The sequence below is a fragment of the Adelges cooleyi genome, unplaced genomic scaffold (genome assembly GCF_023614345.1).
Source record: "Adelges cooleyi isolate 19-005CV unplaced genomic scaffold, UGA_ACOO_1.1 ACOO_flye_CR_arks_rails_tigmint_CR_PRNA_30, whole genome shotgun sequence".
NCBI classification, from domain to species: Eukaryota; Metazoa; Arthropoda; class Insecta; order Hemiptera; family Adelgidae; genus Adelges; species Adelges cooleyi.
The window spans coordinates 13,017,458-13,023,457 of NW_026095971.1; the positions used below are offsets into that span (position 1 = coordinate 13,017,458).

Consider the following 6,000-nt stretch of genomic DNA (forward strand, 5'->3'; position numbering starts at 1 on the left):
GACTTTATTTTTATGTAACACTTGTTGGAGTTATCATTGTTGACGTTTTGTAAAGGATAATAATATATAATATTATGTGTATTATTATTATTATATAGTAGGTACACCCATACAGGGTACGACCTATGGTCTATGGAATACACGGGTGTAACTTATAAGGCAATGTGTGGTTTTACGTAAGTACGATAATCGCCGACATATCGCTTGTAGCATCAGAGGGTACCAAACCTCGTTATACGTTAAAATAATAATATTATTATCATCGTGGAACAAACGTCTAGATTGACATTTTTAATCGACGGGCGCGATAAACGTTCATAATATTATGTGTGTCATTTGAAATGAACGACAACAACGTACAATAATAAACTTTATTATTTTAACGTAACACTAAAGACTTCACTTCAGTTCCGGCGCTTTAAGGCATTATATTCTACTCTAGTTCGGTCAGCTTTCGATTAAGGCTTAGCGATACTTAATGTGAAATTCAAATCTATTATGTGAAAAAAAAATACTGAACAGCTTCTTTCTAGGTACGCTGGATTTTTACTGGAGTCCATTGAGAATAGACGGAATAATGTTTGCATTTATTTTATCGTCAGATTTATGTGTGGCAATGAAATGAAAATATAAAGCTCAAAAATACTGTGAAAAACTAAAGCCTGGAGTTGATTGGAGAACGGCTGCAATGAACGAAGAGAAGTGGAGAGACTTATGTTTGTTGGTATGGTCACAAATGGCTGTTTACCACGAAGAAGTAGAAGAAGAAAAATAATATTATTATTAAATAAAATATGATCGCAAAATCTGCCCGTTGGATAGCATAATTTCGGACAGCTACCAAACGGGGCACCTAACAACATCGTATACACTATACCATATACACGGTCACTGAGGCACGTGTCAAGAAACGCGGTAGCGACTATCTAAGCAGCTGATGGCCGTTATGCGTGTACGAATTGCATAGCTGTTCGCTGCGAGCACCATTCAAATTTCGGCTAATATATTTTTTATAATAATGAAAAATTATTTCAAGGCCGAACAACACGCTGTCCGGGTACTCGTTTGAGACAATACCAATAAAATATAGTAATATTACAATAACGTTATTTCATCTTATCATAATATCAGAATCTATAATTCAGTAATTTGCGCAAGTGTCGTTTGGTAATCGCGTTAAAGGTTGCGGCGTCCGAGAGAAAACAGTTTCTGTCAAATTGGTCTGTATTGCCAATATTATTCATCAGTCGTCATCATCATATACAGGTAAAACAACCGTTTTCCGCAAACCTTGTATGGAAAAGTGTTTAGATATCTTGTCAATATAGGTATCGAGGTAAGTATAGGTATCTGCAATACCCGTGCATCGAGATACATTTTTTATTGATCTCGCCAATGCTTGTGTGTGTGTATATAAACTGAGAAATGTGAAAGGTGAAAGAAGGTCTGCCGCGTATACGGTCTGCGAATATTATTAAGCGGTACAAAAACAAAATGGTTTTTATGTTATTTTAGATGAAAATATATCATACGATTATTTTCGAAAGTTGCGAAAATTTTAATCGAACCTGAACGCGAGTTGAGCCTAAACAGCTATGATAATAGGTGTCATACACACATAAGTCAGTGTCACAGTAATTAACAACAACGCGATGTACGAAATACCGTAGGATTAAATATTTTTAGATATATTACCACAGTGTACAAGCACAAACTGTATAATATTAGTTTTGAATTTTTAAACAGATACGCCGTACGACAAGTGAATACATAAAATTTAAAAATATCGTAACATTCGACGATAGTTACTTGTTAAATACAACCCAATCGCCTTGAAGCTCTATATATGATTTTTTTTTTTGTGTGTGTGTATGTAATTAGCATGATTTTGTCTTCCTCGTGTAGGGAACTTGGAAACTGTACTAAAATCTCGAGTCGTTCGCACGCCTCGGTATTTATATGGGTTGGTCTGGAAAATATAGTAATATATGTATATATATTATGTTATAATATGATAAAACACAATAGCGGTAGGTACGATTTTGGTAGCCGAACAAATAAATGTGAACATTGTACATTAGTCGGTAAACATTTTATGAGTAAGTACTATTTGCATTTAAACGTTTACCACGTGTCTTTTTACCCGTAGTAAGTTTCTTTTCATTCAGGTGTTGTGTTTTTAAACGTTAAGATATTTCATAAATTATACACGCGTTTAGTGTTTACGTTAAAAGTTGAGAGTTTGTCATTTTGTGATTGTAACCACTTAATACCAACAAACCAGTGACATTTTCAATATTTCATAGAGGGCTAGCATAATGAAGTTGGAATGTAAAAAGAAGAAAATAAACTGTATGCCTTTACATAGCATGTATTGAATGTTCTAAGAATAAAAGGTCAAAGTTCAACCTTTTAGAAATCTTGTCAAAAGTTAAAAGCCATTATCTTACAACTAGTAATAAAACGAAAATTAACGAAATCGTCGAGATCCGATTTGAGAAACATACATACATAAATCACTTTTTTCTTTTTTAATATACGGCATAACCAGCAAACTTAAACTGAAAAATTGATTTAAATTGTTGTGATTTAATGTCACATTTACCTGTCTTTCGTAGCCCTTGCAAAATGCCGGTTATTTTTAAAACAGGCCTTGGCCCACTTAAGCCTGTCCCTCGCAAATAAGTTTAAAAGGTCAAAAAAGTTGGATCAAAATAATTTTAAATCAGGGCCGTACTAAACATGAGGTGACATAAATTGAGCAATAAATCTGCGCACATTTAGGGAGCGTCAAATAAAATATGAGCTTACAATGTATATTGATTGCATTAAACAATTTCAACATTTAAAAACTAAAAAAAATTATCTTCTAAAAAATTGTCATTATTTAGTCTCGTCATAATTTTCGTATTCATCTAAACTATATACAAAAGACGCCACCAAAGGGTTGTCTACTTAATTAATGACTGAGGGGTGGCAAACATTGGTTGTCTATTGGGTACTTTAAATAATTATTACAGCGATGGTTGGAACAGTTTTTACACACTATGGTATACACATCCTAAATTGAAAAAAAATTAGACTCGAAAAAGTTAGGTCTGTTAAGCTCAATTGGCTCATTTCGACCGTAGTAGACAGTAAAAATATATTGATTTGGCCAATTGCTTAAGACTTTTTCGGCAATTAAAAGCAACGTCGACGCGGAGAACTCTATTATTTTTTTATTTGCAAAAATACCTAAGAAAATAATACTTTGAAAAAGGACAACACACAAATTTACTGATCGCCTAAACGCTTTGAAGCCGAACGTGCGCAAAATGTTACGTTACGAACCTTGTTGAGTTCGAGTCCACCGGGCGTGGACGATAATGAATATCATGCGAGCTGTACCGATTTATCCATAGGGCATATCCATAATCCAAGCAGAGTGTAAAATGTCAACGGAAATATCGCGACGAGCTAGTAGATATATAAAAACTTAGTGCAAACACTTACACGGGGAGTCCGTACGGAATAAAAAAAATTATATATTATTTTGTTTTTGTAACGAAAAAACGGATTTAAAATGTTTAAAAATAAAAAAACCGCGCGAGCTCTCGCAAATATTATGATTGACACGCACTGCCGCACACTGACCCGGTGAACATGTGTATATATTATGCGGTACGCTTACTGTGCACTGAGCGAGCGGACCGGAGGACGGCAATGTCAGACGAACTGACATGACACGGTGCGGTTGGGCATAGTGTACAAATGCACATACGGGCGGCAGCGGCCCCTTCCCCTCAGCCGCCGCGTTAATGGGCAACCGTCCCACCTTCGGGGCAACCGGTTCGCCGCTATCAATCTAAATGAAAAACTATCCGGCCCATGGTATAGGTCAATGGATTTACTATAGCACAATTACGCAAACAAATCTATTTTCCAGTTTCCGAGACAATTATAATAGTTAATATCAAAATATCGTTGTGACGAAACAAATAATAATAGTAGTAATAATAATAATAATAATAATAATAACAATAAAAATAACACGTTAATATTTGTTATTAGTACGTACAACTACGTTATTATAGTCCACAAACTTTTGCCTACTCTATAACAAAACGACGTCCCAGTTCCAAGCTAGAACAGGACAGAAAATGACTAATACTTTTGGTTATTCATTCGATTTTTCAAAAATCGAATTACCCCTATAGCACAGTTTTGTAACGATTATTAAGTGATTTTAAAATCGTTGTTCGCAAATAAACGTTCAACAACTTCAACAATTTAGCAAAAAAACGTTTACTTGAAAAAATTAAGCAATGTAAATATATACATGAACGAGAATACTACATATATAGCATATACAAAATTCTATACTCCTTAGTCCTTACATAGGACACAAATTAAGACAAAACAAAAAAATTAAATTTCGTTGCAAATATGTCAATGGTTGGTTTAGAGCCTAACTACAATCATTCAAAGATGAAAAGTTGTTGCAAGAAAGTTGTTGAAAAATATGATTAATTAGATACAAAAAAATGTTAGTTTATTGGAAAATATTAATCAACAATAAATTTTGGATTGTTGTTTATTCAAGAATACTCATTTTAAAAAACCCTAATCTTGTTTTTGCTTTAGAAAATTATTTTAAATAGATAACGACAATAATTGTTTATACATTTTTAAGTAGTAGCAATTTTGAACTTGGGCATAAGGTATTATTCGTATGTATGCCACTCCATCGTTTCGTGTTGTACTCGTGCAATGCATATTTCCAAGTACCCGTCTGTACAGATGATAATAAACAGATCCGCGTTTGACGATATTGTAATAATAGATAAAATATATTGCAATTACAATTTCGTTTTCCAACATGTCGTGATAGTATTGCTGAAACACAATAGCAAAATGCCCATGTGTTATACACATACAATACTGTACTAATATATATATATAACAATATAAATTATAATACAAGTTGTATTATACCTATCGGCCATCAATATAATGCCTACTATTTTATTTTATTGTTAATACATATAGTCCATAGATTTGCGTTAACCTATTAGGATTACACATAGAAGAGTACTTTTTTTTTGGATTTAATTAGTGGATTACTTACTTACTCATAAATAAAATTATTATAATAAGAAGTAATTCATCAAGTAAAGGGTTCATGGCGTCCTTGTTATAATAAAGATGCCAATACTGTTTATGTATTTCATGAGATCCTACGAGGGTTTCTTCTATCGTGTACACTATAGCTTCTTGCTACTTGTACTCTGGGACTCTTGTTATCAATCATAGAATACCTTCATTTACTCAACTGGTACTGTTTACAGTTGTATTTGACTTTTTGGGTTATTGTTACTATGTAGTGTCTAAAATAAGTTTCTCAGCTCAGTTATACTATAACCTAGGTATTTATTATTCATGAATTCTTCAATTTACTAAAGTAAAAAAAATCATTTTATATAACAAAAACAATGATATGCTACTAATATCTAGACTGCCAAATATTCAAGTACACTTGTATTAAAACGTCACATAATTTTTCACTAAAAAAAAAGGTAATTTTATCTGTACTTTATTTTTTAACATAAACTCGAAAACCTTTTATAGATTTCGATTATTGTTCACATAGAAACATGAATATAAAATCAGAAATTATTCGATATCCCAATTCTTGCTTATAATTTCAATCCAGTTCTGTATATTTTTAACGTTACTCATTAATAGAATATTATCAGCTAGCATGGTTATTAGTTTACCAATAACGGTCGTTATAGTCATGAAAAGACGTAGTACATATTATGTTTTTATCTAAAACGTTTTCACTTCAGAATCAGCTGACTTTGACAAAAAAAGTAGAAATTATCTAAAACGTTTTCACTTCAGAATCAGCTGACTTTGACAAAAAAAGTAGAAAGTACCTATAATTATTTTAAAAGTCTAACGACTTTAATCCATTAGCGGATGAAAAGATTCAAAAGTTTTCTCGAATGTTAGTGT

At 32.5% G+C, this 6,000-nt stretch overlaps 1 protein-coding gene across 1 annotated transcript in view; it reads right to left on the minus strand.

Moving 5' to 3' along the window:
* Nucleotides 1–3,695, minus strand: part of LOC126837902 (uncharacterized) — a 114,810-nt gene extending 111,115 nt beyond the window's left edge. Inside the window, exon 1 of the mRNA XM_050571880.1 lies at nucleotides 3,334–3,695. The gene's annotated coding sequence lies outside the window, so the exon portion shown is untranslated. The remainder of the gene's footprint in view (nucleotides 1–3,333) is intronic.
* Between the last annotated feature and the right edge of the window lie 2,305 nt (nucleotides 3,696–6,000).